This window comes from Pseudonaja textilis, chromosome 7 (assembly GCF_049901715.1).
Source record: "Pseudonaja textilis isolate UNSWEBS1 chromosome 7, rPseTex1.2, whole genome shotgun sequence".
NCBI lineage: Eukaryota > Metazoa > Chordata > Lepidosauria > Squamata > Elapidae > Pseudonaja > Pseudonaja textilis.
Window position 1 is genome coordinate 31,531,148 of NC_141996.1, and position 26,292 is coordinate 31,557,439.

The 26,292-nt window shown below is 35.0% G+C and overlaps 1 long non-coding RNA gene across 1 annotated transcript in view; it reads right to left on the minus strand.

The window, feature by feature from the left end:
• Nucleotides 1–1,706: 1,706 nt before the first annotated feature.
• Nucleotides 1,707–26,292, minus strand: part of LOC148125294 (uncharacterized) — an 83,516-nt gene continuing 58,930 nt past the window's right edge. Inside the window, exon 3 of the long non-coding RNA XR_015744415.1 lies at nt 1,707–1,723. This is a non-coding gene — a long non-coding RNA (uncharacterized LOC148125294). The remainder of the gene's footprint in view (nt 1,724–26,292) is intronic.

Sequence of the window (26,292 nt, forward strand, 5' to 3'; positions counted from 1 at the left end):
TGAGCATCTAATAAATGAGTCATTATAGGTAGTTCAAAAGATTTCTTCTAGAGATCTTAACCCAGGCAAAAAATACTGAATCTTTTTCGAACATTTAACATCAAAATATATAATTGTGCTCAGAAATTAATTGACAACTAGTACAAATCAGGAGTACCTTATGATCCTGAAATAAAACTATTAAAAGAAACAAGAAGAATGTACAATAGAAACGCTGCTTGAGTATTTTGAAAAAGATTATAAGTCATAATGAAGCAGTAGGGGTGAGTCCTGACCCTCTTAGTCATGTTGGCCATATCTAATCTTCAAAGTAGTCTATGCCAGCAAGGCTCAAAGTCATGCAATTTCTTTGAATATACAGAAATGGATCCTTGCTGCAATCATCATTTTAAGACATTTTGAATGCTTTTGAAGATTAAACGTAACCATTTTGGAAGGGTGAAACTCAAACCCCAGCTCTTCTGATTTTCTTTAATCTATTTGATGTGTCAATAGAAATATACATTGTAATAATAAAAATAAAGATGCAATACACAAATTATAAAAGCAGTATGAAACCATTAAAATAATATACAAAAAAGAAAAAAGTAAGAATAAATATGTTGTATAATGCCATTTGTGACAATCAATGATATTAAAGGTGTTTATTGTAGAGAAAATATTTTGCTCCCTTGTCCTTCTAAAAGGCAAAAGAATATGATTTAAATAGTCCTTTCATCACTGTGATAATGTAATTGTGAATGTATATGTATATATTTATCTAATATAACATTTTAAAAAATAGAGATCACAGTAATAGTTTCAGTGGCTTGCCCTTCAATAACTTTATCTTGGAAGAGCTATATTCTGTTGTTGTCACTCTGCAGTAGTGTCATTGCAAACACAAATGTAAATATAATCTTGAAATTAGACAGACCAATTCATAGCTATTATGAAAAATCAATATAAATCTTCTGCTGCCTCCCTAGTAAGTATGGGTTATACCTCATGCAGAGAAGAGAAGTATGTCATAGGAATTATATTTTTTATGCCTTTGAATCAGCGTTGACCCCTGGAGAGAGGATATACAAATCTATGCATTTTCTTCACAAGGTTTTTCAGAAGTGGATTTCCATTGCCTCCTTCTCAGAGCTGGGAGATAGGGTCTCACCCAAGGTCATCCAGTTGGCTTCATGCCTAAACAGGCCTAGAATTCATGGCTTCTAGCCTAGTGTCTTAATCACTACACCAAACTGACCCTCATGTTATTTGGTGTCAGAATAACAAGCAACTATATCAATAGCTTGAGAATACATATTACAAAGCATGCAGGATTGTAAAATTCTAGTTTTTATTCTTAATATTGTAATTATTGTTTTTGAATACCATATTATCACCATTATCATTATGTCCTGGTCATTGCATAATATATGTGAATATATTTTGTAACCATAATTAGAATCAGAAACCTGGTCATTAAATGAAACCAAAACTGTGCTTATGATCTTACTTCAGCTTTCATTTGCTTTACAGATCTGTTGTAAATGATCTGTCACAGATGGCTGTAAATACAAGAATTGATAATACTTACTTGTTCATCATTTGTCACTACAAGTAGTCACTAAATAAGGCAGTTGCTAAACAAGGACTATTTGTACTAACAAATCAAATAAAATAGCAACAACATCAGGAAGCAAATTAAAAGAGAACTGGAATAGCTTTTTCTGGTCTGTTAGTTTTCTTCCTGGAAAGAAAAGACCACAGGGCATAAAATTACATATTTTTTTCATTTATTCTTTTAACTTTTCCAGCAAACATTTAGAGTTAGTACATATTTTTACTAATTTTTACTGCGTTGCATAAGCAAATATCTATTGCATGAACTCAAGCTTTATAACGATTTATACACAATAATAATCCAGAAATGGATCAGGAGGTCGTTAAAATCTTTTCCAATATCTGTAAGAGGTGTTCTAATGGGTGGTCTTGAATGAATCATAGAAGACCTACTTTGTTTTAATATTGAATTATATGCTTTGATATTGCATAATCTGCTGTCTAAGAAACCTTGGTTAGTTATGTCTAAACCAGGGGTGTCAAACTCAATTTTATTGAGGGCCACATCAGGGTTGTGTTTGACTTCAGGGGCTGGGATGGGCATGCCATTGTGGGCATGGCCAGCTTGACGTAACTCATGTCGGGGGCATCGGTGGTGGCCCAAGCACTCTGCCAGTGAAAATGGGCTCCTGAGCTCTGTTTTCAGCCATGACAGCCTCCTGCCACCATCTGCCAATGAAAACAGAGCCCAGAGGGGAGGCACATGCAGCCCTATGTGCTCTGTTTTTGCCGGGAGAAGGCCACCATGGCTGAAAACAGAGCTCAGGAGCCTGTTTTCACAGGCAGAGGACAACAGGAGGCCATCACAGATGGAAATGGAGCCTGGGAGGGTCACACACAACCCTCCTGAGCTCTGTTTTTGCTGGCAGAGGGCAACAGGAGGCCGTCACAGCTGAAAAAAGAGCCAGGGAGGGTCACACAGCCCTGTGATCCAGATCTAAGCAACCCACTGAGCCTTGAGTATGACACTCCTAGTCTAAACTATTCTCTGGTCTCTAAAGGCAGCACCAATGATAAGCATTCAGTCCCACTTAATTTGGGCCTCCAAAGAGATGTGTTCTAGGAAATAATGTAATTGTTAGCTCCCAAGTTCCAAATAAAAATAATTAAATCATGGATATCATTTCTATAAATTTTCTTTATAAAAATTTGATATTTATTTCAGTAAGAACCAAATAAAATATTTAGTCTCATTCCTAGATTATCATAACTAATTGGTTAAGCTATTTTACTGACAAACTTTTTCAGATTACTTTTAGTTTTTTTTTCAAATAATTACAGAAGATAAATAAATAGATAGAGATGTAGATATATAGATCAGTTTATAGATCAAAATTGCCCCATTTTAGTAATTCACCAAAGATCCATCTATTGTTAATACTTAGGCCTGATCATAAACATTAATTTATAATTAATACAATATTCTTAAATGTGAGGGTGCAGTCTGGAATTGAACTTCAGCATATTGATATATAATTTTGTGGTGTGTAGATCTAAACTTTTTTCTATTTATAAAGATTTAAGTCTTGCCATACTAATACTGAACTAAAACTTATTCTGAAATATTCATCCAAACAGTCTTACTAAATTTAATAAAAAATAAACTTCTATTTGAGAAGAAAATTTTGAGAAATCATTGTGATTGTATTCAGAGTTAGGGTAGTTATCTTAATTAAGAACTATGGGCAAGAGTCCTGGCTTTTATTGTATAATGTTATCTTCAATATGCAGCTTTTATTATTGAATACAACCTCAAGAGAAAATGTGATGAAGGGAGTCTTCCCAATATTCCTTTTCAATTCAGAATCATGAACAAAAGTGATATTATGAAATAATACAGTGTGACTAAGTGAAGAAACAAAACACCAACATTAAAGTGATCTTTAAAATACTATCCTCTCCTCAACTCCCCCTCACAAAAATCTGGGTGAATCCTAAATAAATAAGAACAAGAAAAAACTAGAATGCTCGGACTGGAGAAACTTTCTTTCACAGAACAAAACTTTTCAGAAATTGGAAGGCTCTTTAGCTTGATTTTATGTTATTGCTTAAGACGCGTCATACAGTAATGATTAAATAGTATCTGAATTTGTCAAGTTATTTTTTGGATGCATTACTCGAGATGCATTTCTTAAAACTCAGGGGTTCTCAGGGTTGCCACAAAGAAGAGGGAGTCTCCAAAGCACCTGAGGGCAGGACAAGAAGCAATCTATGGAAACTAATCAAGGAGAGAAGCTAAGAAGAAATTTCCGGACAGTTAGAACAATTAACCTACCTGTCAATGAATACTTCAGTTTCAACCATAACAACACAAGAGCACACAATAGATACAAAGTTAACTGCACCAAACTTGATTCCAGGAAATACGACTTCAGTAACAGAGTGGTCAATGTCTGGAATACTCTACCTGACTCTGTGGTTTTTTCCCCAATCTCCAAAAACATTAACCTTAGACTATCTTCCATTGACCTCACCTCTTTCCTAAGAGGTCTGTAGGCGGTGTGCATAAGCGCACCAATGTGCCTAACATCCCTGTCCTATTGTTTCTTTTTATTTTTCCTATATGTATCCATTTCATGTATTCATAACTATGTTTATACTTATACCTATTATCTTTTAAGTGATTGACGAATCAAATAAAAAATAAAAATAAAACTTGCCTGCAGAAGTTGTGAATTCTCCAACACTGGAAGTTTTTAAGAAGAGATTGGACAAATATTTGTCTGAAATAGTATAGAGTTTCCTGCCTGAAGAGGGGGTCGGACTAGAAAACCGCCAAGATCCCTTCCAACTCTGTTATTCTATTCTATTCTATTCTATTCTATTCTATTCTATTCTATTCTATTCTATTCTATTCTATTCTATTCTATTCTATTTAAGTGCACTAAAATTGCTTGTCTTCTTTCATTTCTTCCCTTCTTTAGTGACATTGAAGAGAACAGGAATCAAAAGGATGTCCACTTAAAAGTGTAAACACTCTGAATCATAAATTGTTGGTAATAAGTCCTAGCACATGAAAACATTGGGTCTCTGCTGGTCAATACTTGCTCCTTCAAAACTGCAACCATTGGGAAAAAAATCTGACTCAAATAAAGCAAGTATATTTCTTCTCCCATACTTCAGAACTGGGTGGAATCTATTTTTCCCACGTTATCATACTCCTACAGTTTGAGGTGGTATGTGTGTGTATGTGCTTTCAACACACTGCCCAGTATAACATAATTTAATTTGCATTAAATTAATCCTCAGCATAATTTTACAAGGATCTACATTTGTGCCATTAAAAATGCTTGCAAATTTTATTGTTTATTTCTAAGAGCATTTTCTTTGCCTAAAAAGATTGTGCCAAATGCCATATCTGAAGGGCAAATAGTGATGAAATTTGATGTAACTCCTTTACAACTGATGTTTTCTACTTTTATATCTATGAATATGTGAGTAGAACCTCTCCAGGCCTATCTGAGCTTATAATTGAGACCTGGCTCTATTTCTGTTTGTTTTTTTACTTTTTAAAGTCATACTGAATGATTAAATAGTTATTTATAGCTCAGGCTTTGTTTACAAACTTAATTGCAGATATAATTTGCTATATATTATTTAAATGTACTGACCTGCTTTGCTTGTAATAGTTGAGAGTCTGTTGCTGACAATATATGCTTATTTCCTATTTTAAAAAAATGTTAATATATTTGCACCAAAGTAGTTCTAATTATGTTGAAATATATCTTTTAAATAGCAGTTAATCATAATCACTCCCTCAGCCTTTTAGAAAAGTTTCATTTATACCAATTAACTTAGTCATTCTGTATAAAGTATAGCAGCTCCAATGCAAAAGCCATTTTTAAAACTATCATGTAGATATAAAATTGTATAAAACAGGGGTGCCAAACTCAAGGCCCAGAGGCCAGATCTAGCCTGCAGGTGCTTAGATCCAGCCCATCAGGCTGCCCTGGAAACAGTTAATGTCCAGCCCTGAGTGCCTCTGTCAGTGAAAACAGAACTCGGAAGAGCTCCATTTTCATCCAGGATGGCCTCCTGCAATCCTCTGCCAGCAAAAACAGAGTTCACGAGGGCCATGCAAGCCCCACCCCCCTTGCTCTGTTTTCACTGGCAGAAGGCTGCAGGACACTATCCCGGCTAAAAATGGAGTTTGGGAACCCGTTTTCGCTGGCAGAGCCCTCAGACCATAGGTGCCCCAACACAAGTGACATCAAAGTGCCAATGCCCTTGGCCTATCCCTGGCTTCCAGGGATAGTCAAACATAACCCTGACGCAGCTTTCAGTGAAATCAAGTTTGACACCCCTGGTGTAGAACGTAGATCTAATTAGATCTGGCCTGTAAAAATCAGGTCAACCACTCTTCTCCAGATGTCTGTAGTTCAGATCACATGACCCTATTGAAATGTTCCATGTTCCATTTTTTTTAGCAGAAAAAAGCATGTTATGTATAAGAATCAACAAGCATCTTGCTTACTGAATGATCAAGTATTAAATAATACTGTACATTGAATTTATTATGTGTTTGAAGGGGTTCTCCATCTGCACTACTAACAACTGTGGGGAAGGGGAAAACAAATTAGGATGATAAATGCAGCCTCAGGAACCATAATACAAGCAATGATATTTTATATGTACATCACAACTTTGTATGCATATACAAAAGGACTGCAACTTCCTATTTAACACTTTGGTGCTACTTTCATTGTTTGGACAAAAGTAGCCTGATCGGTAGACACTGTTACTAACAGACCTGGTAAATAAAATTTGGAATGTACAGTGTCCATTCATTTTAATCAAATCAAATCAAACCTTTAGTATGGTTATAGAGCAGCATACATTGATTTAAATAAACATTAAATTTTGTTTAATTCATCCTTTAGTATATAATATATCTGGTTGTTGTCTTCCAAGTATTTATGCAAGGAAAGCACATTTTAAATGGGAAAGCAAATATTAACATATCATGATTTTTTTTTAATATAATAAACAAAAATATTTTTATATGTTTATTATTTTATAATTTTGTTTTGTGCTGCCTAGAGTTACTTTTCATGATATGGGCAGCCCTATAAATGTAATGATAGATGATAGATAGATAGATAGATAGATAGATAGATAGATAGATAGATAGATAGGCAGACAGATATAAGTCTCAAATGCCATTGCCCAAGATTGACAAAAATGAATTACCTTTTATGCAAAATAAGAAGTTACTTGGTTTTGTGATCTAATTATCCCTTTGATTTTCAGCCTTCATAAGCCCATAGAAATTATTTGTTTCAGCTGCATGCTTTCAAGATTTAGTATGATGAGTGCCTTGGAAACTTCATATTTGCAAATGACAAGGCAGGAAATGGGGAGATTTCCAAGTCTGATTTTGTATTCCAAGAAAGCAATTCACATAAACAAAGGCTAAATGAACTAGCTATGTCTTGTCAGGAATAAAAAGAAATCAAGGAAAATCCTATCTATAACTCATAAATATCCCAATATAGCCAATGTTGAAAGATTATCTATCCACTACATAAAAATGTAATGTTTACTATACAAAATTGTAGGTAGGGCATTAAAAATTCCCTGCTGAATTCAACCTTTTATGCTGTTTACAGTAGTATATTCTGACTTGAAATGTTTGATATGTAATGACATTTAACATTATTTTTTATTTAAGGCAGAGATATTATCCACCTTCACAACAATTGTTCCATAATTTTGGAACCAAAAGGGATGAATTTATGCTATGTTCTTGGTATCATTAGACCCAATGATAAACTGAGTCACTCAGGAAAAAATAATACATCAAAGTATTCATTTTTGCATCATCTGCATAGCCAGTTATTCACTTCCACAATTTTTTTGGTTCTTCTCGAGTCACAGCCTTCAACTGAAAAAGGCAACAAAGCAACCCTTTTCTGTTATCTTCTAATATTTTATCCCTTGCAATGTCTTCAAAATTATTTGGTTGTGTCATTTATTCCCATACAGATCAATATAAAAGGATATTTGTCAATAGACTTAAAGGGTCTTATAGGTTTTTTTCTTCCACATTCTGAATGTATGTGGTCTGGTAAGACAGCACACTTTTCTTAACAAACTCTCTGGCCCAACAGATTCTTGTTTAATCCTTCTCAGAGGAAATCATCCCAATCCATCACTGTCTCTTCTTCAAGGAAGTGTCAGGAGTACTTCCTTTTGTGTAGAGTGCTCTTCCTCAGCTTGTGGAAGTTTGTCTTTGTTAGGGGTGTCATGTTATGTCTGTCCATTGCTCCATATAGCTTTCTTCTGTCTTCCAGAGCTTCTTGCCATTGTTCCTCCACAAGCACTTTTTATGTATGTCTAATTCAAGAAATTAGCTGGGTTTTTTTTTTTTTGATAAATTGGAGGGCTATAGTAGTGGCCAATTTTGACTTTAGCTTTTTTTTGTTATAGTTGTTTATTATGTTCATAGATTGCTCAAATTACATCCATGTTTGAGTGGCCTTGTTTACATTATGCATAAGAAAGCACTATTGTAATACAAAGCAAAAAATAATAATTGTAAATAAAAATATTAGCAACATTAAAAACAACAACATCTAATTGCACCCGGAAATACTAAAATTCATCAACAAATGTTGATACTAATGTGGGAAAAACTCATACCATATTAGCCTTCCAGGCCTGCTGAATCAGCCAGGTTTTTCTAACTTCCAGCAGAATCAAAGAAAAACTTCCTAAAGGTAAGAGCTATTTGACAACGGAACAAATGTATTTTCATTTTTGCCATTCACATTTCTTTCTGTCCCTCTTTTTGCATTCTTTCTTTAATGATTCTATTCCACCATTTCTTTGATATTAGTGTAACTCTTGTCCCACCGTGAGATATCCTGTGGCAAGATGGCCATGGCAAGTTATCCTGCAATGAGTTGGCCATGGCAAGCTGGCTGTGGTGAGTTAGCCATGGTGAGTTAGCCATGGTGAGTTGGTCATGGCAAATTGTCATAGACCCTGTTGGAGACACTTAGATGATTTCTGATGTGTGAATTGAAGTATATGATCTCAATAAAAGCCTTACATTTTATGATTCTATGAAGATAATCCCCCATTTTACCCAATCATAAAATTTTAGAATAAATTGGCAGGTTTCTAGGCAGTTACAAAATTGTAGGAGCTTAATTGTGCCAGTTCAGGAAAAAAGGATAGCAAATATTTTAAAACTAGATATGTGTTACTTAATATATGCTATGTGATGCTATTCAGTTTTCTTAATTTAAGAAACAAAGAATTTAACTACTTGAGAAATTGTAGATAGGTGATTTCATATTGTAATCTTCACATGTTCAAGAACAGTTACTAAAATTTACAGAACAATTTCATGGAAAATTGAAGTTGTTTCTTTTCTTTTTTCTTTTCTTTTTTTACATTCTGATTTTAGATTTGAATCCTTTTTGAGAAAAGATAGCATCTATTCTATTGGAAAATTAATGGAAATAATTTCTGACTTGGTCTTGTAATAATAGGGACAAATTATATTGGGATACACAATCCCAAGATGTACAAGACATGTCCTTCTACATAATACAAGCTACTATAATGTACTTATTTCTGATGCTTCTGTCATGCCCCTGTTGGAATCTGACTTGGAGGGGGAAGCCGAACAGCTGACAGGGAGTGGGAGTGTGACTCTGTTGGCTGTGGAAGAAACTTGGGAAGGGCAAAGTCCAGCTGGGCAGAGCAGGGGAGGGGTAGAGCAAGGGAGAAGGAATTCAGAGAAAGACCCAGGACCAACCCCTCTTCATCCTAGGCAATGTAGGGAGGAACAGAGAAGCGAGCAACGTGAGTTGCATGGCTTATGGGGGAGGAAAGGGCCCTGATTCTCTTCATTAGCTGTAGCTGGGAACACAGTGTATAAAAAAAGAAGCTATATGCAAGCTATTGGGAGCAAATGTGAATTTATCTTGTATTGTCATGGCTTATTTGTGTTCCTGGCATCTTCCTAATTGTGTGAGTGTTGGTGTGCTTTCAAATCTAAAATTCCTTCTGCCCTGTCAAGCTAATTACTTCAGCTTGATTTGTTTGGATTTTTAGTTACAGTTTGTGTGTACCTTGTTTTGGACTGAACTTTCTACAGTTAAAAGAGAGTTTTTCCCCAGCTGAAGATAACCTGAACATTGGGGGCAAAGTTGGAGATGATAAAGGGACTATTATTGCTTATTTGACTGTGTTGCCTTTGTGCCATGCCCTGGGTCATCACAGATTCTTTAATTTAGAGAGTTATAAAGTTATATTGTAATGATAAGAGTTATAATAATAAAACATCTACTCTTCAACATATTAGTCTGGAAAAGCTTTCTCCTGCCAATCAAGTTGACAAGAAAAATTGATTCACAATTTAATATGACCAAATCCTAATCAGATATTTATGGGCAATTTAAGCAACCAAACACTAAAAAGTGCTGAATCAAAGAAGACAAAGAAGTTGACAAATGAACAAGTAATTATTCTCTGAGTTATAGAGAAACATAATGGCGACAAACATCAATTGCTTACTTGATGCATTCAATAATGGTGCTATGTAATATAATAATGGTTGAAACTGCTACTTAATGCTTTTATTTTTATCCTACACCTTAGAATGTAGCAGTCAGACAAAATTGTCCAACTTTTTCCATTAATAGAATGGAAAACTTGGATTTTTCTCATAGAATCCACATTCCCAAAATAGGAATGAAAGCATGACATTTAGATTTAATTAAAAAAAAAACATATCATGAATTTTGTTCTTAACCTTCATGAAGAACACTTGAGCTAGTTGTATCTAAAGTTGAATTTAAAATAAGTACTTTGTAATAGAAAATAGTTAATTGTCAACTATTAAGATAATGGATAGGTTTTTATATTTGGCTCCAGTATTATCACTTTTTCTTCACTTTATACTTTTATTCAGGTAGATCACTTTGGATTTAATGTACATTATTTGGCCTTTCATGAAAAATGGAAAGTTAGAATAGAATAGAATAGAATTCTTTATTGGCCAAGTGTGATTGGACACACAAGGAAATTGTTTTAGTGCAAATGCTCTCAGTATACATAAAAGAAAAGATACATTCATCAAGAGTCTTAAGGTACAACACTTAGTGATAGTCATAGGGTACAATAAGCAATCAAATTATACTAGGAAACAGTCAATACAAATCGTAAGGATACAAGCGACAAAGTTACAGTCATACAGTCACAAGTGGGAGGGGATGGGTGATAAGGAGTGATGAGAAGGTTAATAGTAATAGTAGTGCAGACTTTTTAAATGGCTGAACAGTGTTAAGGAAATTATTTGTTTAGCAGAGTGATGGCTTTCGAGAAAAAACTGTTCTTGTGTCTAGTTGTTCTGGTGTGCAATGCTCTATAGCATCATTTTGAGGGAAGGAGTTGAAACAGTTTATGTCCGGGATGTGAGGGGTCTGTAAATATTTTCATGCACTAGCTAAAATATTATTTAAGGTATATGATAAGCACCTGTAAATACATGCTAATTAGTATGGGATGATGCAGTACAGCTTACATTTGACTTTGAAAGTTTCTCTTGAGCAAATTTGACCATCATTGTGGGGTCAAATCATGCTGTGATATGAATGGCCATATAAATAATAAAGAAAAAAAGATGTTCTGGCTACATAATGTAATTGATTCTGAAAAAATCTTTCTTATTAAAGTTACATATGGCTATGACTTAATAAGAAAGATAAACACTTCTTAATTTAATATAAACTATTTTTTTTTAAAAGCTGTAAATCTTTCACCCATCTTGGCTCTTGCCATCCTTGTTTCCTATCTTTGGGTGAACAATGGAAGTCATCAGAACCAATCAATTAAAAAATGAATCTTAGAAAAAACCTTCAGCACCCATAGCAGGTGAGGCTTTACTGTGTTGCATTTCTTTGACTTTATTTTAAAAAGCCAGCTGCCTGCACTCGATAGATTAATAACAGACAAAACCATTTTTGTCATGATATTTTTATGGTAAGACATTTCATTTCAGAGAACAGAGACATTCTATTAAGATCTATAACAGTATTTGAAAATGTGTGGGAAAACTCTATCTTTGATAAAGATATTACTTCTACATTATATTTACTTTTTGTTATTTAATCTTTCCAGGCCAGGTGAAGGTTCTCATACCAATATTCAATGAAAGTACATCAAAAAGCTATCTGGGGTTGAAAAGCTCTAGCTTGAAACACACAGAAATAATATTAGCAATGTCTCTGTCCTTTAACTGTACTGCTTCAGAAATTTTGAACTCCACAACTCACGGCAATCTTGATAAAGATGCTTTTATGAGAAAGCTTTTCTATCCAATATTGCTCAGCTCTTACCTTACCAAGTTTCTGAACTTGCTGTGTGTATGGTACATGACTGACATAACAATGTCCAAGCCATATTCGATTATGTTTCCTAGTCTTAATCTTTTTAATGCAATTTTTTTTAGTTCAATTGATTGATAAACTGATTTTAAGATACATAAACTGATTTTAAGATAAAGTATGAAACTGTCAAGGTGGCTAACAAGTAAGATGATAAAAGATTCAATTAAAGCATTTTATTAAATCCACTTTCTATCAGGATTCCCTAAGAAAGCAATAAAAAGTAATGATGGAATGATGAAAGTGATAAAATAGCTGTGACAGAATAAAACAAATAAATGAAAACATTGAGGAGTCTGGGTGAATAAAATTTAGCCAGACAGAAATCCAGTATAGCACATTTCCTTCTATTTACCAGTTTCATCACTCAGGTTGATAGCACCATGAAACAAATCCTTTGGCAAAATTTCATATAAAAGATTAATATGCCAACATTCCAAGCAGTTAAAGAACTTTAGAGATAAAAGTCAACTCTTTCATTTGTTCCCCCAAATAAACTTGAAGCTAATAAAGCTTTTATAAAGCTGTTTCTAACAGTAAATTCCAGTGGTCTTGTTGAATATAAACAAGTTAAAACCTTCATGTCAACATAATGCATTGAATTATGTAGACTGGATTCACTGGATAATAAAGATTTTAATTCCTGAATGTTTTTGTGTGTATCTTATAGATTTCTGACTGCTAATCATGAAAATAACATGTAATTTAACCTATCACATACTGTTTTGTAGATATCTTCTATTTTTACATAATGATCTGTGGTGGGATTCAAATTTTTTTACTACCAGTTCAGTGAGCGTGGCTTAATATTTGCTGGTTCTCCAAACTACTCAAAATTTCTGCTACCAGTTCTCCAGAATAATGATGACAATATTCAGTATCTGCTAACTATGGTGCACACATTAAAACAAAAATGAAAATCTGGAACTGTTGTGGAAGCACATCCATACAACATTCATCCATACAAATGGAATGTCTGAATTCTAAAAGTAATGGCTGTGCTGCTTGTAATGCAGCTTGGATATACCAAGCACTGTTGTTAAAGATGCAAATGGGACAGCCGTGCAAGATTTCAGAGAAAGCCTGGATGATACTATGAAAAGCCTTATTACTTTTAACAGTTCAAAATAATGTATTATAGTATTATAGACTAGATTACTAAATATGAAAGTGTATGGGAAGAGATTTTTTTGTAAGTTTCTACCAGTTTTTAATCAGGTTACTTACAAACTGTAAGAGAACTTGAAATGGGACAGCATGACAGACAACTGGATAGAGAAACATATAATTCTGATATCCATTATTCTGCTTTTCCCTTTATTGAATATGTGGAATCTATGTTATTTTTAGAACATACATACATACATACATACATACATACATACATACATACATACATACATACCAGAGGTGGTATTCAACTGGTTTGCACTGCCTCGGGTGAACCGGTAGCAGTGATTTGACGTGGGTCAGCAAACCAGTGGCTGGCCATGTCCCCGAACAGGGTGCCCGGTGCCCGGTCACCTGGTTGTCCACGTGTCCTGGTAGCTCTCTAGCTTTCCCTACCACGTGGTGGTCATGGCACAACTCAGGCAGATGTCCCAGGGCTGCTGCACATGCATACTGCATGTGCAGCCACTACATACACAGTGTGCATGTGCAGCAGTCCTGGGACATCCACCTGCCCTCCCAGAGCACGTTTTCTTCCTTCTCCCAGCAGACGCATCTCTTCCAGTCCGGCCTGGCCCAGCCAGTCAACAGATGGGTGGGCGGATATCCTGGGGCTTCTCACCCCTCTTGTTGTAATATGCCTGCATTAGCCCCTCAGGCCAGCTGAGCCAGGAGCACTGTTCCCAGGCTTCTACTTGGCTGTGCATGGTCGATGCATGAAGAGGCTGGTCCTGCCCCTCAACCTCCACTCCCTAGCCTGGCCTGAGAAGGTAAGGGTGACCAGCTGGGTCCTTATCTTCCCCTCTCTCCCCCCTCCTTTCTCTCTGTGTCCCTATATCTCCCTCAAAGCCATGGCTGGCTTTCCTTGGTGCTCTTTGCTACTTTCATTTCTTCTTTTTGGAATCCAGACTGACTGAACAAGGATCGCCAGCCCTGCTGGAAGCGTCCTTTCAGGCAACCCTTCTCTTCCTCCTCTTCCTCATGTATGCACACCTCCCTCCTGGACCTGCCACGGCTGCCGGTCATGAGAGGAGGAGGAGAAGGGTTGCCCCAAGGGACTGGCTAAACAAGGATTGGCTGCTGTGCTGGAAGCATCACTTCAGGTGACCCATCTACCCCTCCCCTTCCTCTTGTGACCGGCAGCTGTGGTAGGGCTGGGAGGATGGCATACATGCCCAAGGAGGAGAAGGAGGAGGGTCGCCCGAAGGGATTGGCTGAACAAGGATCACCAGCCATGTTGGAAGCATCTCTTCGGGTGATTCATATCCCGCTCCCCTTCCTCTTGTGACCAGCAGCCATAACAGGGCCAGGAGGATGGTGTGCACACCCGAGGAGAGGGAGGAGGAGGAGGAGGGTTGCCTGAAGTGACTGGCTGAACAAGGATCACCAGCCGCGCTGGAAGCATCTCTTTGGGCGACCTGTCTCCCCCTCCCCTTCCTCTCATGACCAGCAGCCATGGCGGGGGTGGGAGGATGGCGTGCATACCTGAGGAGGAGGAGAGTCACCTGAAGGGATGGTTCCAGCATGGCTGGCGATCCTTGTTCAGCCAGTCTTGATTCCAAAAAGAAATGAAAGTAGCAAAGAGCACTTGGCCTAGCTGCGGCATTGAGACACAGAGAGAGAGAGAGGGAGAGGGAGAGATGGGGAGCGAGTGGGGAAGATAGGGAGAGGGACAGAGATAGATACAAAGGGGGAGAGAGAGCCATAGAGAGAGACACACAGAGAGGAGGGAGAGAGAGGGAAAGAGAGAGAAAAAGGGAGGGAAAGAGAGAGAAAAGGGGAGGGAAAGAGAGAAAAAGAAGGAATGAGAGAGGAAGGGAGAGAGACAAGACAGAAAAGAAAGAGAAAAGAGAAAGAAAGAGAAAAGAAAGGAAGTAAAAGGAAGAAAAGGGATAGATAAAGAAAGGGAGAAATGGAAGGAAGGGACAAAGAAAGAAAAAGAAAGAGGGAGGGAGGAGGAGAAAGTGAATGAGATATATGAATGGATAGATAAATACAAGGAAGGAGGGAGGGAGAAAAAAAGGGAGAGGAAGGAAGGACACAAACCCTGGCTTCAGAAGACTCTTTGAAGCAGCACAGCAATCTAGGGCTGGCCTGCAAGGGATCTTGGAGGTCATCTAGTCCAATCCCCTCCTCCAGCAGGAGATCCTTACAGAATCGTAGAAAAGCAGGGTTAGAAGTGTGTGTGTGTGTGTGTGTGTGTATGGCTGTCAAAACTTCAAAAATAGTTTAAGTAGCTCTGTGGAGATCAGTCATAAATTAGAACACTTGTTAAGCAACCTGCCATTAAGTGAGGACCACTTGTATTTGGTTTGCCAGTCACATGGTCACCTGGCCAGCCCACCTAGTCACATGCCCACAAAGCCATGCCCATCCAATCATGTGAGCACAAAGCCATGCCCCTCTGGTCATGTGACCAAGTCACGCGCACCTAGTCACATGACCACCAAGCCACACCCACAAATTAAGCCACGGCTACAGAACCTGTAGTAAAAAAAAATTGAATCTCACCACTGATACATACATACGTACATACATACATACACATGGTACATACTCTATATGTGGAACAAATTTACAGTAAGTTACTGAAGCACCAGACTGGATTTGTCTGTTTAAATGTTTTTCTGTGAATTCCTTTGAATTTAGGATTGAATACATTCCTATAATACATAAATGTTTCTTACATTGATTAAGTTATGTTAACCCTTACAACTTTTTTCCCAATAAGCTAGGCTACATTTTAGCCATTTTGATCTGAGAACTGTTTGTGTCTTCATTTTCCTTTTTTAAACTTGTAACTCTAATTAAGAATTTTATTTTAAATGGTTTCTTTGAATCTCATTTAGAGATAAAAGGATGTCATATGTTAACTGCAACAATATTTGACACTGTTTTCAATCTACAGTTCAAATGGAGTTTCTTGCTAGTGTTCAGGTAGACACCCTTTAGACATAAAGTAAAACAGGTTCAAATGGCCATTTCAGAGAATATCTACAGAAAATTGGCCTTTTTTCTTTTGATTGCTCTACTGTATTTTAGAAAAATTTTCTTGTTCTTGTTTCAGAATTCTTTTTAGCTTCATTTTATGTATGTGTGTGTACTGAAAAGTTTGAACATGTTTATATACACACATACCTAAATACACACACACACACACACACACACACACACGTGTAATTTGACATTTATGTTTTTGCTTTAATATTTATTTTCTTGACAGTCCTCTGTGGATTTGTTTTGTTTTCCTCTTTGCACTGTACTTTGTTGCTGTTGCCTTTTTCTGTTTTATTTGTTCCATATTTAATTTTTAGTGACATTAGATTTCAACAGACATCATAAGAAGAAACATATTCAAGGGGATGATAAATTTATTTCAAGGCAGACTATCTCTGCTTCTGAAAACATAACATGCCAAACTGATCAGTTTTGATCTCTGACTTGGGATGACTACAGTCCTAGAGAGACAGAGGGAAGAAATTTATTAAATTTATCAGTTTTATGAATAGAAACATAAATGATTGTACAATAAAACCTAATGGTAATTATAGTGTATGATATCTTCCAAATGTCTAGATATCATGCTTAAAAATATTGGCAATACATATCCCAAATATAAGATTTAAATGCTCTTACTTTGTGGAGGGGCTTAAAATGTTCTTACCTTGTGGAGAAGCTAAATCTCTCCAGAATGAAACTAGCATCTTTCTAGAACTAGTTATTTTCAATAAATAAGATATAGAAAATTGAAATCCTACTTTTCTAATAATATTTTTATACAGCCACAGTCTATAGGTTATATTCCCTGCATTTGCAATTTGAATCCACTTGAAAGAGAATATAGATTGAGGAAATACTATTCTTATTTTCTTTCCTGCAGAAACAACACTGATACACACACATACACACACACATGAATATATGCAGCAAATTCTTTTCCAAATTTTCAATAAAATGTGGTTTATATTTTTGGGGTTTTATTTATTTTAAATAAAAAAATTGGCACATGTCTGATTTTCCTAAATTCAAATAGTTATGGTTTGGTATGGGGAATGCAGGATATCTATCATGGATTTGTTTCTAGATAAAATATTCTAATTAGGAAAAAAAAACCCACTTATTTGTGAAGGCTGCCTTAACATTTTTTTCCTCAACATTACATCAGAATGCATTGACTATGTTTGATCTTACCTCAAAGTGATAAAAATGCAGATATTGATTCAAGTCACTTTCAAAACTGTATAGATTGAGGGAATCTGCATACAAATTGTGAATATTAAACAATGTGGTACACAAAACAAAAGCAGGTTTTCTTGTAGTTCTAAACAATCACAGTATTTCAGAACTTCAGAATTGGAAAACGGCATTATAATTTAATCCATGATCTCTCTGCTTTTCTCTTTTCTGGGAAGATTTTGTAAAGGCAGACTATACTCTGAGGAAAGTCGTTAGTTTGTGTCTCTCCTTTCCTGATTGTCTTTGTTTGCTCATTCCTTCCTAGAGCTGCAAAAAGCATATGGTCTTGAAATCTTAGTGTCAGTGCACTACCATGAAGATAATTTTCAGGCTATCTATCCTTCTTTTTAAAAGGGAATAGGGATATGTGAATGGGAATAAACAACAAATATAGAAAGCAGTCAATAAAATTTGAGAATAAATATGAAAAAAATACTTTCCCTCCCATAATAAAGCACAGGGCATAACATATAAGATTTAGTAAACCATACACAATTTCATATGAATACAATATTTATTTCAAGATTAATCCCTCATGGTAAACATAACAATATTGTCAAAAGATTGTTTTTGTTGCATATTTCTAAGTTTTAATAGTCTCCTCTTTCTTCTCTAAGTTTAACATTCATTCCTGTTGCTAAACCTTATATATCCATATGTTGTTATTCCAAAGTTAACATGTATTGAATAATTATTGCCTTACTAAGAATTTTCTTGAATTCATGTTTCTAAATTGCTAGTGTTCTTCAATTACAGTTTTATGACTAAATACCTTATAAAGTCAGAGAATTGTACTGTTCAGTAGCTAATAGTACCAGATGGCTTTGTAGCTGAGAACAGTTTATCAGAACCAAGTCAATCAATTTGAAATAAAATAGCTCATTTGAGTTTCTTTTGTGTTTGTGTGCACCCGGCTTGAAAACTTCCAGGACTAAACACTGGGTTGTTGTTTTTTGCAAATATAATTACTTGCAATGGTTTTCCAGCTCTTCATTAATAGTTTTCCCAAACCCTTCCTTCATTTCTTCTATTCATTCTAACTTGTTTTGATTTTGCATGCATTCATTATGAGTTACTTGCTACATAATTAGTCCATAAATTTCAACTCTATCTGTGGTAACAATATTTAAGGCAGTGAAATATTATAAAATACTATCAACACCTCTACAGTTCAAGGAGTCATTGTTTACAAGATAACCTCTATTTTAGTGGCTTGTAATTTGAATAATTAAAAATAACTTAATTAAAAAACAATGATTTTCTTCCAAAGATAAACAATAAAATTTGAGAAATACTTTACCTTAAATTATATTGAATTTGTCATATCCTTCAAGTTGCATTGAACACGAAATGCTGCTTTATGAATAGATGCCACTCAAAATAAATTGCAGACATCAAATGTTGACATTTATCACTACTGTTAAGGTTTGAAATGCTGCTAAACAAGGATAGTGGTTGTAAGATGAGATTTTATCAAAATGATGAAATGTGAATTTTTGGCATCATGACTCAAGCTATCCCCTTGTACATTTTTGCATGATTTAGAATATAAATGGAGTAGATGTGAAATTTATCTGTCTGATTTCTTTATATTCTGGTAGTTACAAAGGCTGTCACATTGGTAATGAGGCAAAGAGGAAATAAAATACTGCTTCCTCACCATTGTTGTTTTACCACAAAAATCTTACTAATATAGGAGATGACCAGGGTGAACCTCAGGGAAGGATCAAATGCATCATAAATCATGGATTCCTGTAAGCCTGCAAGAGGAAAACCTTCTATGCACCAATTCCACCCTCACTTTCTACAATTTTGTAAACAACAAACTAAAGGACTCAATGTCTATCCCACCCCTGAAAGGACCTAATGATAAAGACTGCAACAATGACACCATTAAAGCCAACCTCTTTAACACATTCTTTGGGTCAGTAGTTGTAAACAGCAATGGAACATGCCCAATATTTCTTAGTTGAACCACAGACAACTACAATGATCTAATACATATCGATTTTACAGAAGACAATGTTGAAAATGCACTACGCAATCTAAAACCATCTAAACTATTGGATTGGATGGAATATGTGCCTACTTCTTAAAAAAGCTATCCACTGCCATAGCCGAAGCACTAAGCATAATCTTTGAAAAATCTTTCAGGACTAGCTCCTTACCAACCCTATGGTCACTAGCCACAGTCATCCCCATCTTCAAAAAGGAACACCCCAGCATAATTGAAAATTCCTCTCTAATAAACAATTTGGTTTCAGAACTATCCTGTAATCTGCAACTCTTACACTGAAAAAAACATATGAACAACACAACTTGATTAGGGCAAAGCAATTGATGCAATTTACATAGACTTCTGTAAAGTCTTTGATTCAGTGGTTCACGACAAACGGTTCCTAAGATTAAAATTTTATGGTATCTCTGTACACCTGCATAACTGGATAGAAGCTTTCCTGTCAAACAGACAACAAGTGGTCAAAATTGGGAGTGTCCTGTCAAATCCTGTACCTTCAACAATGGTGTTTCCCAAGGCAGCATTCTTGTACCAATTCTCTTCATACTCTATATAAATGACCACTGTAATCATATTAAGAGAAACTGCGTTCTTTTCACTGATGATGTAAAGCTATTCAACACCACGGACAATATTGCTACCATTCAAAAAGACTTCAACTATGTGTCAGAATGGTTAAACAAATGGAAACTTCAAATCTCAACAAATAAATGCTCTGTCTTACATATTGGAAAAAAAAAATAGAAAATAAAATACAAGCTGAATAATCAAGACCTTGTTGATGACCCAGACTTTGCCAAAGACCTTGGAGTACTCATCTCAAATGATCTAAGTGCTAGAGCCCACTGTAACTACATAGCCAAAGGGTATTAAGAGTTGTAAACCTAATCCTGTGTAGCTTTTTCACTGGTAATATCACTCTACTAACTAGAGCATACAAAACATTTGCTAGACCAATACTTGAATACAGTTTATCATATCTGATATTAATACAATTGAGAAACTCCAGAAATATTTCACAAAAGTTCTGCACTCCTCTACTTGTTGCAGAATACCTTTTGCCACCAGACTTGAAATTTTAGACCTAGAAAACCTAGAACTATGCTGCCTTCGGTTCAATCTAAGTATAGTACATAAAATTATATATTGCAATGTCCTACCTGTCAATGAATACTTCAGCTTCAACCACTACAATACAAGAGCACACAATAGATATAAACTCAAGGTAAACTGCACCAAACTTGATTGCAGGAAATACAACCTCAGCAACAGAGTGGTCAATGTCTGGAATAGTCTAACTGACTGTGGTTTCTTCCCCAAACCCCAAAAACTTTAACCTTAGACTGTCTACTATTGATCTCACCCCTGAGAGGTCTGTAGGCAGCGTGCATAAGCGCACCAACGTGCCTACCGTCCCTGTCCTATTGTTTCTTTTTTTCCTTATTCGTATCCATTTCATATATTCATAACCATGTTTATACTTATACCTGTTATCTAATAATCACTTCACAAAATAAAATAAATAAAAATTTAAAAAAATCTAAATCCGGTCCACCTTGAATGCCCACTTAATTCCCACTCATTGTTCTTGATTGTTAGTAGCTCAGATTCTTATAAAAGGCTTAAGCTTGCAATAAATCTTTATAATCATCAACTGCCTGAATCTTCTGATTTCCCTGATATTTGACAACTAATAAATAATTTGTGGTTTGGTTCAATTCTTTGCACCTTGAATGTTATATCCTAAACTGGCGTTAAAGCTTTTATTCTTTATAATGTTTCCCCCAAAGAATAAAGAACCCATAAGCAACGTTTAACTCACCATTACCTTCAAAAGGCTTGTTCATTGTATCTTGAATGGAATTTCCAATAGATCTCATGAAACTTTCAAGAGTGAAGGCTGCCCAGAAGGAATCGTGCATTTATTTATTTATTTTTTCTTTTATTCTGGCATATGATCCCAAATTATATCTTGCACCTCTATTACAATACTTCACATTGTGAGCATGCCCCTAAATATTTGGTTTTCTCCAATCTCAATGAATAGGCCACTTTCACATAAATGAAAAAGAAACTAGACTGTTTCAATGGAAAAGATTATGAGCACAGGCCTTTTTACTTTTTCAGGTGAATATTGAGTAGGTTACTGACATTAAATTAGAGAAAAGTAAGCAAAGATAAAGGGTGATCAGAGGGCGATGAGAACTTTGTGATTTAGTCTTTCTTTTCTTCTTTTTGTCCTACTCACCCTATTATTTTTTTCCACAAATATTGTCAGATCATTTTTAAACTAATGGAGCTTGATTCAAATACTAGATTCTACAATCAATTTTAGAGATACTATATTTGTATCTGTGGTGTGTCTGTCTGTCTGTCTGTCTGTCTGTCTATCTATCTATCTATCTATCTATCTATCTATCTATCTATCTATCTATCTAACTATCTATCTATCTATCATCTATCTACCTACCTACACATAAACACACACACACACACTTCATTTTTGTATATAACATTGACTTCACATATGCTGTGGGACGCCACGTTATTTATTTCTTTTCTCCATTTGTTAAACAATTATGAAAAAGAAAAGTTTTGCATTGACCTTTGACTGGTTAAATATCACTCATCAAGCAGGGACCTTTACTCTAGTGTTTATGACAGAGTGTCTCTAAAAATATCAGCTGAACAAATTATAAGTCAATACGTATAGAAAAAATAATTTCAGCAGGCCTGAAAAAAACATTTATCAATGGGGAGCTTATTGTCACTTTGTCCTTTTGAATATTGCTTTGGTCTTTTAAAGTAAAACACATGCACTTACAAGAATTACAATTAAAGTTGAGGAAAAAAACACATGTTTGCAAATGATCTCATGATTTGAAGTTCATAATTCCAAGTTTTACTCCTGACTAGCAGTATGCCAAATACTGCAGCTGTGTTAGGATTTAAAACAGGGGCCAGGGAGGAGTACAGACATTTTTACAAATCTTTCCTTTCAGTGTAACACTGGATTTTAGCATCAGTTCTTTTTCTTATCTCCTCATATTGAACAGAATTGGATAGATGGCAAAGTATGCCAATTGTGTCAAAATTGTGTAAACTTAGCAATGTGAAGAATGTAGCCTTTGCTATTCAGTTTGATGGTGTTTTGTTAAAATGCTTTCAGAAAAAAATGGTTACCAGGATATTTAGGACACAGATTTACTGCCTAGGCAAAGTGTCCGTAATGACCCAGTAGACCAGAACATCTTCAAAAGACCTGTCATGATCCATCAAATCAATGATCTGTGAAATATAAATTCTCTATGGAAGCTGTTATGGGCCATTAAGTAAATAATAGCTGCTTTATAAACTCAGTATTAACTTCATAGTTATTAGAGAAGGTCAAGGTGAATGGGGAAAACTAAGAACTAATCCCAAACTCTGAATGAAACTGAAATTTCAGAAAAACTATTTCCATCAAATTGTTACTGTGTGTGTGTGTGTGTGTGTGTGTGTGTGTGTGTGTGTTTGTCTGTATCCAATATGTGCAATTGTTATGCATTTCTAGGATCATAAACCACCTTTATTGAGATGCTCAATCGACAGTAGAAATTTAGAACTAGATACTGACACCCACAACTAAACAATTACAACTAACCATTAATAATAAACTCAACAATGTGCCCATCTATTCACACAAAGCAGCATAACAGCAGTAGCTATCAAAAGTTCTTAAGTTGTTGTTGTTGTTGTTGTTGTTATTATTATTATTATTATTATTATTATTATTATTATTATTATTATTATTATTATGAAAGTATGATAATGTTTAGGTTTGAACAAGTTTAAGTTTGATATTAATTTTGACTTTTTATAGGTTCAGCTTAAAGCAAAGCCATGGAAGTATTACTGAGTGTGCACCCTTTAAAAAAGAGAAACAGACAAATAACAAACTAGCATATAATTAGTAGCAAACACATACACACATTTCGGGATCCTTGATGCATTGCTTTATTATACATAGCCACCATTAATACTTTTAAAAGTTAAGCCATTTGGTTTTATGTTTTCTTTTAGTTTATAGTTTACTAAAATATTTTATATTGTAAAATACTTGCTCTCTCTTATAGGCATTGTGTTAATATTTTGAACAATATCTATGTAAAAAATAATCTTAGTGCACTGTTTTCATCAAGAATATGTATCAACAGCAGGAATAAGTCCGCATTACTTCAGATCAAGTAAGAAAATTCGTGATTCTGAATTTTAGAGTGTTAATATTGGCAACAACTAACTAAATCTTTTATATTTGAGAATAGATGAAATTTTGAATATGACTATTGTTAAGTTTGGATACAGAGAGAAAGAGGGGGCAAGAAGGAGAGAAAGAGAGACAGAAAGAGAGACAGACAGATAGACAGGAACTTCCAACTAGGAATTAGAAGATGGGTATCATTTTTTTTCTTTTTAGAAAGTTAAAGCATCTATGATGTAGGAAGTTACAATAAGCAACACAACTTTTGTTTACTTTCTATGAGTGAACACTACATCAGAAAGCACAACTAGGAAATTATGAATATGAATCATAGCACAGCATAAATACTTGAACTTTCAGGGATTTCCACAAGAGACCTGCTAGGTACCAGAGATACCTAATGAAGTTTGTGTTCCTGGGTCAGAGAATTATTACAGAACACTGAATTAATTAACAAGTTCTGTAATATATGGTTTTCAGAATCCTTACCCATATCTCTAGTAAATAACAAATTACAATCTCCATCATGTCCCAGTCATGATCATTTTCTTAAACACTTTGAGTTTATACATTCAAATGTACCCATGTACACAACCGCACACACACACACACACACACACACACACACACACATTTTGGCACATCTCATCTCACAGTTTGTAATTTGTAAAATTGTAACAATGATTCAAATTAGTTCAGAATGGTCTGTTTCAGAAGAGCATCATTTAATTTGGCCATCTCCTGTATGTACCCAGTCCAGCAGTAGATGGTGCCCTAATTATACATACGTGTTTCTGGTTATGGGTATGTTGTGTTAAGGCCTGCAATACTAAAGCAAACATTCCAGCTCTGTCAGCATATAATGACCTCATGCATTAAGATACTTGACAATGTTTATGGCACTACTTATGTCTGGCTAATCTTTAGTGATGCTTAAAGTACAATGCATGAGTAATTGTCAGTTAAAGGAATAGAAATGAATAAAGCTCAATACTGAAAACATTTGCTTGTAATAACTTTTCTATCTAAATGAGATCAGTTTAAGTGCAGCTCTCATGAAATAGATATTATTTCCTAAGTGATAGTGCAGCTTCCAACATGTGATTTTTAAAAAAATCAAAGTTATTCTTAATCAAAGCAAATTCAAATGACTTATTAGAACCAACTGTTCCGAGGCATTAATCAGTTATGAAGATAAGATGTACCTAAAAAGAAAATAATAAATTTTAATTCAAGTCCATTTTTAGCACTTTCTCTGATATTTGAATGGTGACTTGAAATGATCCTGAATTTGCCAGGTAATGAAACAACTATATCAACCTGTCCAGGAGGTAATTTATAAGTAGAAAGTAAACAAAATTAGAAATTTTCAAGTTTCATTATCTCCTGAAATGATTTCCTGGATCAGTAGTTCCTACTTGTGCACTGTTGAGTAAAATTTATCCACGGTAAATACATTTAACTGAATATTTAATTTCTTTTCCAATATCTAAAGAATGCCTCTAATATACATAATTAAAAACAAGGGAAGCATATTTCAAAAACAGATTGCTAAATTAAATACCTCCTCCTCTTAACTAGAGAGACTCAACCATTCTTCATTTCTTGTAACAATTTGGAAGATATTTGCTGTTTTATGGAATTCTTTTTTAAACTCAATGTAATTGATGATGTAACTAGGACCTTTTTGAATTTCCAAGTCCTCTATTAGCAATACAAAAATAACTGATGAGTTAAAAATGCAATTTTTGTGTTTAATAAATTAAAATTCATTATATATTGTAGACATAGTTCAAATGTGTTTGTTTGTGCATATGCACACACACACACAAACACACACACACACACACACAGACACAACTATAGTACTTAGACTTTTATACCACTTCACAGTGCTTTACAGACCTCTCTAAGCAGTTTATAGAATCAGCATATTGCTCCCAACAATCTAGGTCTTCAGTTTACCAACCTCAGAAGGACAGAAAGTTGAGACAACCTTGAGCCAGTGAGAATCAAACTGCCAAACTGCAGGCAACCAACCAGCAGTCAGCAGAAGTAGCCTGCAGTATTGCATTCTAACTGCTGTGCCACCATGGCTCACATATACTTGAAAGTGCTTCTAACTGAAATACTAAGTACTAATATTGTCCACACAATATTAATTACTAATACTTCTGGACAATATTAATATTGTCCAGAAAACCTTATACAATTTCAGAATATTAAAAAGGACAAATTAGGGCAAATTTCTTATGATTTTAAAATTTGTTTTTTAACAAATAAATTATAAAACTAATGAAGTTTGTAAATGCATTGCTTTTCATGTTTTGGAATATTCTCAGATTCTTAATTTGATTTATTCTGTAAACATCTTAAAACATCTTCCTGGCAATGTGAAACCTTTCACTACATTATGAAAGTCTAGAAATAATAATAAAGGGTTGCTTGCCAATATTCATTTCAACTTTGGTCTGAAGTTATTTATATGCTAAACTCATTTCTCCATTTCATTTACAATTTTTGTTGTTATTTTTATCTCTGTAAAATGATTGGAAGGCCAATTAAAAATAATTAGGTGATCAAACATAATTGGCTTGGCCTCAGAGTTTGTGAATAAGATTCTGTTCATGATA